Here is a 17,447-nt window from a genome sequence, read left to right as displayed (position 1 = left end):
TTAAAAAGACTAATATAAAATATGTTTTCTTCAGATTCTTATTTCAAAAGCTCCAATATCATATCAAGTTTTTTTTAACTCTGAAGATAAGTCTAGATAAATGTAATATAAAAACTAGATAAACATAATATAAAAACATAATATAAATATAATATAAAAACATAATATAAAATATAATATAAAAATATATAATATAAAAAAAACTAGATAAACATAACATAAAACATAAAATAATATGAAAAAACAGTTCATGTTTTAAACATGAAATGTTACACACATTAAATATTGATGGGAGTCACATTATTGATGGAAGCAGCTTAACAAGGTAGAAAGGACACAACTTTACAAGTTAAAGTCAAATCTCTAAAAATTAGAAAATATGAGGTCTTGGGAATATTATACAACTTAACTTCCTTTTCTAAAAAAATCAGCTTATCACCTATTTAATTGATTGCAGTTGATAAGGATACTGAAACTATATATGTACCATATCTAACAGAGGCATAGAAAACAGGAAGAGTACATTAATTTCTTCTCCACTTTCTGTTGCTATCATGATAACAGAAATATCTCACCCATCTTCATAAATAGAGTATCATTCTACTTCTTCCAAGTAATTCTCCTTAAAAGTCTATGTAGGTTCAATATCTCCTTGGGAGTTAGTGGGCCTCAAAATATCATCCAAAACAACAGTTAAAACACTTAAAATAGGTACTTATAAACTCTACTGTCAAAGGAAATAAAGGGTCTTTCTGGGAACTGCACCTGAGTTTGACTCCAAGAACAATTAATTATAATGTGCTATGGTATGTTACATTTTTACTAATCTTCATAAGTCACTTCTCATACTTTATCTCATATATTTTCCACACTTAAATCCTTGGAGAATATAATTACTGGAGACATAGTAGATTTGAAGTGGAGAATTTGGTTAGCTTCCTGAGAGGGACCATTATTAAGTTTCACTAGGTTTATTTTTCTATGAAAATATATCCAACTTTCAAATCCATGAACAGGCAAAAAACTAAATTCTGTGTATCTCTGATAGTTTGAATTGATTCATATCTATTAGCTAGCTGTAAGTGAATAAACTTCACTCAGACAATATGAATGAGACTACTAATTTTTAAAACATTATCCTATTTTTTGAAGTAAGGCACAGTTTATTTTCTGGATCTATAAAATATATTCACTGCTTAGGTATCAGAACCAAAGAGATAAAACATCTTCACATGATGAAAACAGCATTGGGTGTTATATATAATTAATGAATCATTGAACATTATTACATCAAAAACTAATGATGATTATATGTTGGCTAACTGAATTAAAATAATTAATTAAGTTTTTATTGTGTTATGTTAGTTACTATAAAATACATCATTAGTTTTGATGCAGTGTTCCAAGATTCATTGTTTATGTGCAACACCCACTGTTCCATGCAATGCATGTCCTCCATAATACCTACCACCAGGCTCACCCATCTCCCCCAACCCCTCCCCTCTAAAACCCTCAGTTTGTTTCTTGGAGTCCACAGTCTCTCGTGGTTCATCTCCTCCCCCACCCCCCAATTTCCCCCAATTCACTTTTCCTTTCCTTGTCCTAATGTCCTCCATGTTATTCCTTATGTTCCACAAGTAAGTGAAACCATATGGTAATTGACTTTCTCTGCTTGACTTATTTCACTCAGTATAATATCCTCCAGTCCCATCCATGTTGATGCAAAAGTTGGGTATTCATTCTTTCTGATGGCTGAGTAATATTCCATTGAATATATGGACCACATCTTCTTTATCCATTCATTTGTTGAAGGGCATTTCGGTTCTTTACACAGTTTGTCTGTTGTGGACATTGCTGCTATGAACATTGGGATACATATGGCCCTTCTTTTCACTATATCTATATCTTTGGGGTAAATACACCAGTAGTGCAGTTGCTGGGTCATAGGGTAGCTTTTTAAAAATTTTTTGAGGAATCTCTGCATTGTTTTCCAAAGTGGCTGCACCAACTTGCATTCCCACCAACAGTGTAAGAGGAATCCCATTTCTCCACATCCTTTCCAACATTTGTTTTTCCTGCTTTGTTGATCTTTGTAATTCTAACTGGGGTAAGGTGTTATCTTAATGTGGTTTTGATTTGAATTTCCCTGATGGCTAATGATGATGAACATTTTTTCATGTGTCTGCTAGCCATTGGGAAGTGACTGCTCATGTCTTCTGCCCATTTTTTGACATGATTATCTGTTTTTTGGATGTGGAGTTTGAGTTCTTTATAGATCTTGGATATCAGTCCTTGGTCTATAGTGTCATTTGCAAATACCTTCTCCCATTCTGTCGGTTGCCTCTTTATTTTGTTGACTATTTCCTTGCTGTGCAGAAGCTTTTGATCTTGATGAAGTCCCAAAAGTTCATTTTCACTTTTGTTTCCTTTGCTTTTGGAGACGTGTCTTTAAAGAAGTTGCTGTGGCCGATGTGGAAGAGGTTACTGCCTATGTTCTCCTCTAGGATTTGGATGGATTCCTGTCTCACATTGAGGTCTTTCATCCACTTTGGGTTTATCTTTGTGTATGGTGCAAGAGAATGCTCGAGTTTCATTCTTCTGTACATGGTTGTCTAATTTTCCCAGCACCATTTAATGGAGAGACTATCTTTTTTTCCCCTGGATATTTTCTCCTGCTTTGTTGAAGATTATTTGACCATAGAGTTGAGGGTCTGTATCTGGGCTCTCTACTCTGTTCCATTAGTCTGTGTGTGTTTTTATGCCAGTACTATGCTGTCTGGGTGATCACAGCTTTTAAAAAAGAAAAAAAAAATGCCCTTTTCTTAAGAAATGAGCTTGATTGAAAATGTACTTAATGTGTTCTCAAATACCTCAAATGATACATCTCTTTGAGGAAACTTTCTGCGAAGGGGTCAAGGAGAGAATATTAGCCAACAGTATACGGTGAAACACTGGCCTATAAAGTATGTTGTACTTGAGAACTGAATTTAGAGATTAATTCAACATGTAATAGCCAAAGTAACATTTTATTTATGTTTTAGGTATAATTTTGTGTATATTTATTTTGACAATAGCTTTATAGAGTATTTGCTCAATTGAGTCAGATTTTGGAATTGCTTTCTTGCTTAAATGGCTCAATGAATTGATTCCATTTATCCCAACAACTAGTTCAAGGCTATTTTATTTTCCCCTGAATTGACTAGTTGATTTGTCTTCATGTAAATCTTAGTCCAAAACTATTTCTGCTGAATCAGCATCACCACTTCCTGCAGCTAGCCATGAAGCTAATTTCAGCAGAGGTTTGAAATTAGGCAAGATAATGAAATGGGCTAACAATCTGGCCCAACCCTAATTTATAGTCTTATTTAAAATTAAGGTTGGCTTTGCCCTTGGCCCTGAGACCAGAGAAACACTGCAAGTTTAAACCTATCATTAGGCCAACCAGAAGAATGCAGCTAAATTACAACTGTATTTGTCCTTAGAATCATTCACTTTCCTTACTTCTCCTTACTGCTTATGCCTTGACACGTCTGTAATCTGTGGTCTCCCTGTTCATGTGTCAAGCCCACATGAGAGTGCTTCTGTTCTAATACTTTGTTAGAACAGAGTTAGACTGCTCTGTTCTAACACTGCCTCTGCACTGCGCATTTCCTTCTCCCCTCACCTCTCACTAAAATATATCTTTCCAAAGAAAACTGACTGAAAGTATTTTTTTTTTAAATCTTTGCTTTCCAGCTATCACAATTTTTTTTAAGAAGCAGATGCTAAGATAGAGTTAGGGGTACAAGATGTGTGATTAATAACAGAGAGATGAAGGAGTATGATGAGGCAGAGAAAGAAGCTGAATTGAAATAAAGACTGGACCAAAAAAGACAAAATGAAGAATTAAAAAAAAAAAAAAAGGAAGACTGAACAACAACAACAAAAAGCCTTGGCTAACCCTGTAGGAAGCTCTGGTGCAAATATTTCTCAGCAGATCTGTGCTATGTGGAGTCTAAATGATGATAGCCTTATATCCCTACCTTGTTCAGTCACCACATGCAGGCTCCCCTAAGAGATGTAAACTAGTATGCAGTTGCTCCTAGAACTGTAAGCTGGAGGCAGTGTTATTTTTATTTTATTTTATTTTTTTATTTATTTGAGAGAAAGCACACACACACACAAGCAGTGGGGAGGGTCAGAGGGTGAAAGAGAAACAAACTCCCTGTTGCAGGGAGCCCAATGCAGGACTCAATTTCAGGACCCTGAGATTATGACCTGAGCTGAAGGCAGACGTTTAACCAGCTAAGCCACCCTGGCACCCTCAGAGGCAGTGTATTGAATGCATTCCCTACAGCTGGCCAGATGTCTTTCTTTTTAAAAAATTTTTTAAATCTTTCTTAACGATTTTATTTATTTACTCGAGAGAGAGAGAGAGAGAGAGAGCATAGGGGTGGGGGGAAGGGTTAAGAGGGAGAAAGCAGACTCCCTGCAGGAGCCTGATGTGGAACTCAATTCTGGGACTCTAGGCTCATGACCTGAGCCAAAGGCAGTTGGTTAACCAACAAAGCCACCTAGGTGCCCCCAGAAGTCTTTCTTTGAAAGGGGATCTTGAGAGAGCATCTCTGTGTCATTCTCACTCATATGATTAAGTAATTCATAGTGATGTCCTGAGGGCTAATGATTTAATTCAAAGCTTTCTCAAATGTATTTCTTTGAATAGATGTGAAGAGATGTTTTAGAAAATGTTTTGTGATCAATTTATTCTATGAAACTATATAACATAAAATTAAAGAATTTCCTTTGCTGTAAGATATAGCATCCTAATTAATAGTAATGCATTATCTACTATACAATGAGGCATCAAGAGAAAAGTTATAGATTGGATATATCCTAGCTATATTTATATAAAAAGCTTTTTCTCCAGATAATATATTTAATATCTTTCAGAACACTAGTGACCCACATAGCACAGTTAAAGGAAATTATCTAATTATAGGATATATATCACTATATACACACACACACACATAATTTGCATTTCTCAGGACAATTCTGAAAATAGAAAATCTTCTTAACACAAGAGATTGATTCAAATGTTGTGAATGTGAGTGCCATAAAACAAGTGTTAAAAGTGATTCTTAGGGACACAGTTTCTTTGAAGTGTTCAAAAGGAGGATTCTGGTGCCATGTTTATAGCAAAATGAACAAGGAGAGGATGAGATTCTTGCACAAAGGAAATGGACTAATGTTAATACATCAGAAAAATTTTATCAATGTCCTTTGTGTTTTAGCCTTTTTCTTTAAGGAGACTGGTCACCAAATTGGAAGGCTTAGAACAAGCACCATAAACAGAAAACTGGGATGCCATGACAGGTAAGGATGTACTAAAATTAATAATTATTTTTATAAAAATTAAATTGCTGATAAACCAAGACTTTCGGAGTGGGATAATTTTTTTAAAAAGATTTTATTTACTTATTTTTCAGAGAAAAAGAGAGAGCACAGGCAAGGGATGCGACAAGCAGAGGGAGAAGAGGGCTCCCCACTGAGCAGGTAGCCCTATATAGGACTTGATCCCAGGACCCTGGGATCATGACTTGAGCCAAAGACAGATAGATGCTTAACTGACTGAGCCACCCAGGCATCCCAAGCAGAGTAAATTTTTAAAAAGAGACAAAGGATTGATTTCAAAAACCACAAAGCTGTGAGCAATTCTGATTTCTTAAAAGAAAAATCTAGAAAATAGTATTAAACAGCTGGTTTGTAAACATTTGGTAAATACTTCAAAATGAGATTTCTCCCCAAATTAATAATTCCCAAATAATCTGATTTTATTTTTAAATTGTAATTTAGTTGGCAAATTAATATACTATTATAAGTATTGCTAAATTTTAGCTGAATATTAGCTATACCAGGCAATTTATAATCTTCTGGTGTGCTACATAATAAAATATTAGCTGATATTAATATTATTAAGTGGATCCTTTCTAATTGAATAGTTTAAAAGAATACTTATTAATTTTTATGCTTTTTTGGGAAAAAATTTCATTGATGTGCCACTGAATTCTATTTTTGATCTTATTTTAATGAAATTTATCCTAATATGCTTGCATCTCTCTTTTTTTAAAAGATTTTATTTATTTATTTGACAGAGAGAGAGAGAGAGAGAGAGCACCAGCAGGGGGAGCAGCAGGCAGAGGGAGTGGGAGAAGAAGGCTCCCTACTAAATAAGGAGCCTGACATGGGGCTCCATCCCAGAACCTTGGGATCATAACCTGAGCTGAAGTCAGACACTTAACCAACTGAGCCACCCAGGAGCACCATGTTTCTACCAGCAATTTTGAAAACAGTAATAGCATGCTTATCCAATTCTTAAGCAAAGAAAAATTAGAGGACTGTTTTTAGGTCCTGACATCCAAAATCCAAATTTAAAAAAAGCACTAAGGCTAAAAGTATAGCTTCAAACTGAGATCAATTTCACAGGAAGATATAATAATCTGTACATTGGTCCAGTCAACCACTTGTTCAAGAGTATACTGGATATGATCAGAACTTGATAAAGTTCACAGGAAAGGGGCACGTGAGTGGGTTGGTGGGTTAACCCTCTGCCTTTTGCTCAGGTCATGATCTCAGGGTCCTGGGATTGAGCCCCGAGTCGGGCTCTCTGATCAGCAGGGAGCCTGCTTCCCCCTCTCTCTCTTCCTGCCTCTCTGTCTACTTGTGATCTCTCTCTCTGTCAAATAAATAAATAAAATATTTTTTTAAAAAGTTCATAGGAAAAGCATTTCGAAGTTTTAGTAGATTACAAATTAAACACATTTTAGTACTGTAATGGCACTGTTAAAAGGCTCACATAATTATTACGTGAAAAGAATAGGATTGTTCTGTTCAGAGATTAAATTCAGACATTTTGCTTTGCCTTGGAGATCCTACATCTGGAATATGTTTAGTGTTGGCTGTGACATTTTAATAAGGGGCAGATAAACTACAAATCTTTGAGGTACAGAAACCAGGATGTAATTGTGCTACATCAAAAAATATTTGAAGGACTCTTGATTTTAGCTTGAAGAAAACCAAACTAAAAGATTAAGGCCATCATAAGAGGGAATAAGCTTGTCATGTGATGTTCCTTAGTAAAAGATAAAGTCCCTGTTTGTATGTTTGTGTATTAATTTCCTAGAATTACCATAACAATTTTTTTCAAATTTGGTATCTTAAAGCAATGGAAATATGTTCTCATAGTTCTGGAGGCCAGAAATCCAAAATCAAGATGTCAACAGGGTCATGCCTGATCTAAAGTCTCTAGAAACAAATGCTCCCTTGCTTCTTCTTAACTCTCGGTGGCTGCCAGCAATCCCTGGCATCCCTTGGCTTGTAATTACATTGCTTCCATCTCTGTCTGTGTCATCACAAGTATGCTCCACTCTATATCTTCATATGGTCTGCTTAAAAGGACACCAGTTATTAGATTTAGGGCCAACCCTATTCCAGTATGACCTTGTCTTAACTAGTGAAATCAGCAAAACCCCTATTTCCAAATAAGGTCACATTCTGAGGTTTTAGGTAGACATTATCCTGGAGAAACACATTTAACACAGTATAGTCTGCCTCTGACCCCCTAAATTCATGTCTGTCCCATATGCCAAATATATCTACTCTACTTTAACATCTGCCAAAGTCTTACCCCATCTAATTAGCTTTATACCCAAAATTTCATCTGAATACTGTCAACTCAAAAAGTTCCAAATTTCATCATTTAAAAAGACATAAATCAATTATGGGTGAGACTCTGGGTATGATCCATCCTGAAGCAAAATCCTTGTGAAACTAGGAAGCAAGTTATGTGCTCCAAAATATAATGGTGGTACAGGCATAGAATAGACAGTCCTAGTAGGAAAGGGAGAGAATAGAGTGGTATCATTCTAAGTCTTTGCCTCTAGTTGTCACACAGCTGCCTTCTTTGTATATTTCATATATACCTTTGTATAAGGGATACTAGTCTTTGAATTTGGAGACCATCCATATCCAGTGTGACCTCATCTTAACTAATTACATCTACAAAGACCTAATTTCCAAAGAAGGCCACAATCTGAGGTTCTAAGTAGACATTAATTTGGAGGAAATATTCAACCCAGTACTATCTGGTTTGTTTTTCAACAATAAATGTTCCAATTCATTTAAGGTTAGCTTTTTAAATTAATCAATCAATTAATTAATTTTTAGAGAGAGCGAAAGTGGGGAGTGGGCAAAGAGAGAGGGAGAGAATCTTGAGCAGGTTCCATGCCCAGAGCAGAGCCCAATATGGGGCTAAATCTCACCACCATGATATCATGATCTGAGACAAAATCAAGAGTCAGATGTTTAACTGACTGAGCCACTCAGGTGCCTGTAAATTAGCTTTTTAAAACTAATGTCGCTGTCTATAGTGGTAATTAAGCACTCATGAACTATCTTCCAGCTACTATACACATTCAAACAGAAGCAGAAATCCATGAAAGAATACCTAATATGTAGAGTTGAATTCCTGAACTTGATATATTAGGGGAGAGGTAGAACTGATTTATGTAAATTTTAGATTCCTTTCCACCTTCCAAGAGTTTCATGAAGTAGATTTCATCTTCTAAATGTTCAGCCAAGATTTCTATGATATACAAAGATGAAAAAGTTGGGCGAGCAAACATTAAAAGTAAAATTTTGGTTCTCTGGTTCTTGATTAAAAAAAAAAATTAACTGCAGAAAACAGAGACTTCTTGGGGGATACTGTGACAAACAAATCATAAGGTGGTCACTGTTTCCCAACCCCTAGCATTCCTGCCCTGCTCTGTATAATCCTCTTCCATTGAGTGTGGGTGGGGATTGTGAATTGCACCTAGCCAACAGAATATGGTAAACGTGAAGGATTTTGCAGATGTAATTAATATTCCCTTTCAGTTGCCTTTGTGTTAATGGGGGTGGCCCTGACTAAAATCTGATGAATGTCCTTAAGAAAGGAACTGGCCCTCAGTGATGTTAGATATTCTCTTTGCTGGCTTGATGAAGTAAGCACTTATGTTGAGTAAAGTCCCAAGGAGAGGAAACTTTTGGAGCCTGTAGGCCCGAAGGCAGCCCCTAGCAAAAATCCAGAAAAAAAAAAAAGTCACCTCATAAGAGGAGGAGATGATGTATTGTTAAGAGATTGGAGTCAAGTGGCCACAAATCAGAAAGCCAACAAATGCAAACAGCCACTAGAAACTAGAAGAGGCAAGGAAAAATCCTAGCTTAAAGGCTTCAAGAAAAGTACAACCCCTACAAACACCATGATTTCAGACTCTTGGCCTTCAGAACCAGAACCATGAGAGAATAAATTTCTGTTGTTTGTTGATGGTGGTGGTTTGGTTTGTTTGTTTTTTAGAGAGGGAGAGAGAGAATCTTAAGCAGGCTCCATGTTGGAGCTTGACACAGGGCTCAGTCTCACAATCCTAAGATCATGACCTGAGCTGAAATCAAGAGTCTCATACTTAACTGACTGAGCCACCCAAATTTCTGTTGTTTCAAGCCACCTACTTTGTGGTAACTTGTTACAGCAGCCACAGGAAACTAATATAAAAATGGATTTTGCTAACAATCTGAATGAGCTTGAAAAAAGTTTCTATTCTAGCAGTTTTACAAAAGAAAATGCAGCCTGGACAACACTGATTACAGCCTGTGAGACCCTGAGCCAAAGACCCAATTAAGCTACACTCAGACTTCTGACCTATGGAAATTGTGAAAAAATAAATGCATGCCATTTTAAGCCCAAAATTTGTAGTGATTTTCTATGCAGCAATTGGAAACTAATACAAATGTGACTTGTAGTTTTGCCACTTATCTGTATTTATTTCCTTTGAATTTACAAACAATGAATTATTTGAAGTTTTCCGCCCTTGATAATTCTTATTACTATGAATAGCATATATCTAAGTAACTAGTTTAAGGCTAATAGTCCAATTGCTATAAACAGAATACAGATATACATATTACCCTGGGTCTCATTAGCACACAGTCCTAACAAGATAAAGAAGAATATAATTAAATTACTGTATATTCAATCTCTTATGGAAAGAAAGAAAAAAGGAGGCAGGGAAAGAGAAAGACAAATGATATAGGCAAAGTCCGCAGTTTTGACCCATATAGGTCTGAGTTGATGCTGATATTTCCAATATTTTCTGTAGTCTATAGGAAGTTACATTTCTCCCAGTTTTCTTACATGTAAGATGGGGATAATAATAGTAACTACCTCAGAAGGCAGTTTCATGTATTAAATGAGATTATCTATGAAAAGAACTTAGGAGTTCCAAGAACATAGTAAGTGTTCTATAAATATCAGTGCTCAACATCAGCATTATAACTCATCGCATTTTTAAAGAGCAACTGAATATATACATTGTTTTTAGCTCTCATATCTAAATAGTAGATGACTGAGGGGTTTTTATGACCATCTTTGGAGACTCGCGGCACTCCTGGTTTTGGGAAAGTCATGTCATCATGGATTGATGGAAAAAAATGTTTTTTTCATTTTACATGTTATTGATTTTAATATATTGACCACAATTACTGCTCAATGTCTCAAAAACTAGTTTTGTTGAGTCGAAATAATAATGGCATTTTATTTATTTATTTATTTATTTTTTATTTTTTTTTTTAAATTTATTTTTTATTTTCAGCATAACAGTATTCATTATTTCTCACCACACCCAGTGCTCCATGCAATTCGTACCCTTTATAATACCCACCACCTAGTACCCCAAACTCCCACCCCCCACCCCTTCAAAATCCTCAGATTGTTTTTCAGAGTCCATAGTCTCTCATGGTTCACCTCCCCTTCCAATTTCCCCCAACTCCCTTCTCCTCTCTAACTCCCCATGTCCTCCATGCTATTTGTTATGCTCCACAAATAAGTGAAACCATATGATAATTGACTCTCTCTGTTTGACTTATTTCACTCAGCATAATAATCTCTTCCAGTCCCGTCCATGCTGCTACAAAAGTTGGGTATTTGTCCTTTCTTTTTTTTTTTTTTTTTTTTATAAACATATATTTTTATCCCCAGGGGTACAGGTCTGTGAATCACCAGGTTTACACACTTCACAGCACTCACCAAAGCACATACCCTCCCCAATGTCCATAATCCCACCCCCTTCTCCCAAACCCACTCCCCCCAGCAACCCTCAGTTTGTTTTGTGAGATTAAGAGTCACTTATGGTTTGTCTCCCTCCCAATCCCATCTTCTTTCATTTATTCTTCTCCTACCCACTTAAGCCTCCATGTTGCATCACCACTTCCTCATATCAGGGAGATCATATGATAGTTGTCTTTCTCTGCTTGACTTATTTCGCTAAGCATGATACGCTCTAGTTCCATCCATGTTGTCGCAAATGGCAAGATTTCATTTCTTTTGATGGCTGCATAGTATTCCATTGTGTATATATACCACATCTTCTTGATCCATTCATCTGTGGATGGACATCTAGGTTCTTTCCATAGTTTGGCTATTGTGGACATTGCTGCTATAAACATTCGGGTGCATGTGCCCCTTTGGATCACTACATTTGTATCTTTAGGGTAAATACCCAATAGTGCAATTGCTGGGTCATAGGGCAGTTCTATTTTCAACATTCTGAGGAACCTCCATGCTGTTTTCCAGAGTGGCTGCACCAGCTTGCATTCCCACCAACAGTGTAGGAGGGTTCCCCTTTCTCCACATCCTCGCCAGCATCTGTCATTTCCTGACTTGTTGATTTTAGCCATTCTGACTGGTGTGAGGTGATATCTCATTGTGGTTTTGATTTGTATTTCCCTGATGCCGAGTGATATGGAGCACTTTTTCATGTGTCTGTTGGCCATCTGGATGTCTTCTTTGCAGAAATGTCTGTTCATGTCCTCTGCCCATTTCTTGATTGGATTATTTGTTCTTTGGGTGTTGAGTTTGCTAAGTTCTTTATAGATTCTGGACACTAGTCCTTTATCTGATATGTCGTTTGCAAATATCTTCTCCCATTCTGTCAGTTGTCTTTTGATTTTGTTAACTGTTTCCTTTGCTGTGCAAAAGCTTTTGATCTTGATGAAATCCCAATAGTTCATTTTTGCCCTTGCTTCCCTTGCCTTTTGCGTTGTTCCTAGGAAGATGTTGCTGCGGCAGAGGTCGAAGAGGTTGCTGCCTGTGTTCTCCTCAAGGATTTTGATGGATTCCTTTCGCACATTGAGGTCCTTCATCCATTTTGAGTCTATTTTTGTGTGTGGTGTAAGGAAATGGTCCAATTTCATTTTTCTGCATGTGGCTGTCCAATTTTCCCAGCACCATTTATTGAAGAGGCTGTCTTTTTTCCATTGGACATTCTTTCCTGCTTTGTCGAAGATGAGTTGACCATAGATTTGAGGGTCTATTTCTGGGCTCTCTATTCTGTTCCATTGATCTATGTGTCTGTTTTTGTGCCAGTACCATGCTGTCTTGATGATGACAGCTTTGTAATAGAGCTTGAAGTCCGGAATTGTGATGCCACCAACGTTGGCTTTTTTTTTTCAATATCCCTTTGACTATTCGAGGTCTTTTCTGGTTCCATATAAATTTTAGAATTATTTGTTCCATTTCTTTGAAAAAGATGGATGGTACTTTGATAGGAATTGCATTAAATGTGTAGATTGCTTTAGGTAGCATAGACATTTTCACAATATTTATTCTTCCAATCCAGGAGCATGGAACATTTTTCCATTTCTTTGTGTCTTCCTCAATTTCTTTCATGAGTACTTTATAGTTTTCTGAGTATAGATTCTGTGTCTCTTTGGTTAGGTTTATTCCTAGGTATCTTATGGTTTTGGATGCAATTGTAAATGGGATTGACTCCTTAATATCTCTTTCTTCTGTCTTGCTGTTGGTGTAGAGAAATGCAACTGATTTCTGTGCATTGATTTTATATCCTGACACTTTACTGAATTCCTGTATAAGTTCTAGCAGTTTTGGAGTGGAGTCTTTTGGGTTTTCCACATATAGTATCATATCATCTGCGAAGAGTGATAATTTGACTTCTTCTTTGCCGATTTGGATGCCTTTAATTTCCTTTTGTTGTCTGATTGCTGAGGCTAGGACCTCTAGTACTATGTTGAATAGCAGTGGTGATAATGGACATCCCTGCCGTGTTCCTGACCTTAGTGGAAAAGCTTTCAGTTTTTCTCCATTGAGAATGATATTTGCGGTGGGTTTTTCATAGATGGCTTTGATGATATTGAGGTATGTGCCCTCTATCCCTACACTTTGAAGAGTTTTGATCAGGAAGGGATGCTGTACTTTGTCAAATGCTTTTTCAGCATCTATTGAGAGTATCATATGGTTCTTGTTCTTTCTTTTATTGATGTGTTGTATCACATTGACTGATTTGCGGATGTTGAACCAACCTTGCAGCCCTAGAATAAATCCCACTTGGTCGTGGTGAATAATCTTTTTAATGTACTGTTGAATCCTATTGGCTAGTATTTTGTTGAGTATTTTCGCATCTGTGTTCATCAAGGATATCAGTCTATAGCTCTCTTTTTTGGTGGGATCCTTGTCTGGTTTTGGGATCAAGGTGATGCTGGCCTCATAAAATGAGTTTGGAAGTTTTCCTTCCATTTCTATTTTTTGGAACAGTTTCAGGAGAATAGGAATTAGTTCTTCTTTAAATGTTTGGTAGAATTCCCCCGGGAAGCCGTCTGGCCCTGGGCTTTTGTTTGTTTGGAGATTTTTAATGACTGTTTCAATCTCCTTACTGGTTATGGGTCTGTTCAGGCTTTCTATTTCTTCCTGGTTCAGTTGTGGTAGTTTATATGTTTCTAGGAATGCATCCATTTCTTCCAGATTGTCAAATTTATTGCCGTAGAGTTGCTCATAGTATGTTCTTATAATAGTTTGTATTTCTTTGGTGTTAGTTGTGGTCTCTCCTCTTTCATTCATGATTTTATTTATTTGGGTCCTTTCTCTTTTCTTTTTGATAAGTCGGGCCAGGGGTTTATCAATTTTATTAATTCTTTCAAAGAACCAGCTCCTACTTTCGTTGATTTGTTCTATTGTTTTTTTGGTTTCTATTTCATTGATTTCTGCTCTGATCTTTATGATTTCTCTTCTCCTGCTGGGCTTAGGGTTTCTTTCTTGTTCTTTCTCCAGCTCCTTTAGGTGTAGGGTTAGGTTGTGTACCTGAGACCTTTCTTGTTTCTTGAGAAAGGCTTGTACCGCTATATATTTTCCTCTCAGGACTGCCTTTGTCATGTCCCACAGATTTTGAACCGTTGTATTTTCATTATCATTTGTTTCCATGATTTTTTTCAATTCTTCTTTAATTTCCCGGTTGACCCATTCATTCTTTAGAAGGATACTGTTTAGTCTGCATGTATTTGGGTTCTTTCCAAACTTCCTTTTGTGGTTGAGTTCTAGCTTTAGAGCATTGTGGTCTGAAAATATGCAGGGAATGATCCCAATCTTTTGATACCGGTTGAGTCCTGATTTAGGACCGAGGATGTGATCTATTCTGGAGAATGTTCCATGTGCACTAGAGAAGAATGTGTATTCTGTTGCTTTGGGATGAAATGTTCTGAATATATCTGTGATGTCCATCTGGTCCAGTGTGTCGTTTAAGGCCTTTATTTCCTTGCTGATCTTTTGCTTGGATGATCTGTCCATTTCAGTGAGGGGAGTGTTAAAGTCCCCTACTATTATTGTATTGTTGTTGATGTGTTTCTTTGATTTTGTTATTAATTGGTTTATATAGTTGGCTGCTCCCACGTTGGGGGCATAGATATTTACAATTGTTAAATCTTCTTGTTGGACAGACCCTTTGAGTATGATATAGTGTCCTTCCTCATCTCTTATTATAGTCTTTGGCTTAAAATCTAATTGATCTGATATAAGGATTGCCACTCCTGCTTTCTTCTGCTGTCCATTAGCATGGTAAATTCTTTTCCACCCCCTCACTTTAAATCTGGAGGTGTCTTCGGACTTAAAATGAGTTTCTTGGAGGCAACATATAGATGGGTTTTGTTTTTTTATCCATTCTGATACCCTGTGTCTTTTGACAGGGGCATTTAGCCCATTCACATTTAGGGTAACTATTGAGAGATATGAATTTAGTGCCATTGTATTGCCTGTAAGGTGACTGTTATTGTATATGGTCTCTGTTCCTTTCTGATCTACCACTTGTAGTCTCTCTCTTTGCTTAGAGGACCCCTTTCAATATTTCCTGTAGAGCTGGTTTGGTATTTGCAAATTCTTTCAGTTGTTGTTTGTCCTGGAAGCTTTTAATCTCTCCTTCTATTTTCAATGATAGCCTAGCTGGATATAGTATTCTGGGCTGCATGTTTTTCTCGTTTAGTGCTCTAAAAATATCATGCCAGCTCTTTCTGGCCTGCCAGGTCTCTGTGGATAAGTCAGCTGCCAATCTAATATTTTTACCATTGTATGTTACAGACTTCTTTTCCCGGGCTGCTTTCAGGATTTTCTCTTTGTCACTGAGACTTGTAAATTTTACTATTAGGTGACGGGGTGTGGGCCTATTCTTATTGATTTTGAGGGGCGTTCTCTGAACCTCCTGAATTTTGATGCTCGTTCCCTTTGCCATATTGGGGAAATTCTCCCCAATAATTCTCTCCAGTATACCTTCTGCTCCCCTCTCTCTTTCTTCTTCTTCTGGAATCCCAATTATTCTAATGTTGTTTCGTCTTATGGTGTCACTTAATTCTCGAATTCTCCCCTCGTGGTCCAGTAGCTGTTTGTCCCTCTTTTGCTCAGCTTCTTTATTCTCTGTCATTTGGTCTTCTATATCACTAATTCTTTCTTCTGCCTCATTTATCCTAGCAGTGAGAGCCTCCATTTTTGATTGCACCTCATTAATAGCTTTTTTGATTTCAACTTGGTTAGATTTTAGTTCTTTTATTTCTCCAGAAAGGGCTTTTATATCTCTCGAGAGGGTTTCTCTAATATCTTCCATGCCTTTTTCGAGCCCGGCTAGAACCTTGAGAATTGTCATTCTGAACTCTAGATCTGACATATTACCGATGTCTGTATTGATTAGGTCCCTAGCCTTTGGTACTGCCTCTTGTTCTTTTTTTTGCGTTGAATTTTTACGTCTTGTCATTTTGGCCAGATAAGAGTAAATGAAGGGGCAAGTAAAATACTAAAAGGGTGGCAACAACCCCAGGAAAATATGCTTTAACTAAATTAGAAGAGATCCAAAATCGTGAGTGGGGAGAAAGGGGATAAAAAGAGGTTCAAAAAGGAAGAAAGAAAAAAAAAGAAAAGAAAAAAAATTTTTTTAAAAAAAGAAAACACCTGAGAAAAATGTAAAAAAGAAAAAATATATATATTAGATAAACTAGTAAAAAATCGTTAAAAAAGAAAAAGGTAACAGTTAAAAAAAAAAAATTTTTACCCGAAGGCGAGAAGAAAAAGAAAAAAAGAAAAAAAAATGAAAAAGAAAAAATTAAATTAACTGCAAGACTAAAAAAAAAATCACAGGAAAAAAGCCATGAGTTCCGTGCTTTGCTTTCTCCTCCTCTGGAATTCTGCTGCTCTCCTTGGTATTGAAACCGCACTCCTTGGTAGGTGAACTTGGTCTCGGCTGGATTTCTTGTTGATCTTCTGGGGGAGGGGCCTGTTGTAGTGATTCTCAAGTGTCTTTGCCCCAGGCGGAATTACACCGCCCTTACCGGGGGCCGGGGTGAGTAATCCGCTCGGGTTTGCTTTCAGGAGCTTTTGTTCCCTGAGCGCTTTCCGTAGAGTTCCGGAGGACGGGAACACAAATGGCGGCCTCCTGGTCTCCGGCCCGGAGGAGCCGAGAGCCCAGGGCCCCACTCCTCAGTGCGCCCTCAGAGAACAGCGCCCAGTTACTCCCGTCTGCCTGACCTCCGGCCGCGCTCTGAGCTCACCGAGCCTGCGATCGGTTCAAGGTAACATCGAGCTGTGAGCTTACTGTCGGCTCTGTCTCTGTAGCCGGCTTTCCCGTTCCAATACCCGCAAGCTCTGCGACACTCAGACACCCCCGATCCTTCTGTGACCCTGCGGGACCTGAGGCCACGCTGAACCCGCATGGGCTTCGCCCCGGTTTAGCCTCTGGACTGATGTCCCTCAGCGGAACAGACTTTTAAAAGTCCTGATTTTGTGCGCGGTTGCTCCGCCGCTTGCCGGGAGCCGGCCCCTCCCCCCGGGGTCTAACTTCCCGTCGCTTTGGATTCACTTCTCCGCCGGTCCTACCTTTCAGAAAGCGGTTGTTTTTCTGTTTCCAGAATTGCTGTTCTTCTTCTCTTCGGTCTGCCGATGGATTTTCAGGTGTTTGCAATCTTTAGATAAGCTATCTAGCTGATCTCTGGCTAGCTGAAGCAGTCTCAGCTTGCTACTTCTCCGCCATCTTGACTCCTCTATCAATAATGGCATTTTAGAAAGTACAAACCACATTGGTTGGAGTTTTTGGTCAAAATTTAAAAGGATA

At 37.6% G+C, this 17,447-nt stretch overlaps 2 long non-coding RNA genes across 2 annotated transcripts in view; one reads left to right on the top strand and one right to left on the bottom strand.

Annotated features, from left to right (window-relative positions):
- Positions 1-5,355, top strand: part of LOC309860480 — a 39,425-nt gene extending 34,070 nt beyond the window's left edge. The window contains exon 2 of the long non-coding RNA XR_014309397.1: positions 5,274-5,355. This is a non-coding gene — a long non-coding RNA (uncharacterized lncRNA). The remainder of the gene's footprint in view (positions 1-5,273) is intronic.
- LOC309860476 overlaps positions 1-17,447 on the bottom strand; it is a 155,575-nt gene that overhangs the window by 114,866 nt on the left and 23,262 nt on the right. The window lies entirely within an intron of this gene.

The sequence above is a fragment of the Mustela nivalis genome (genome assembly GCF_964662115.1).
Source record: "Mustela nivalis genome assembly, chromosome: 2".
Taxonomy (NCBI): Eukaryota; Metazoa; Chordata; class Mammalia; order Carnivora; family Mustelidae; genus Mustela; species Mustela nivalis.
This window is presented reverse-complemented; position numbering and strand designations above follow the sequence as displayed.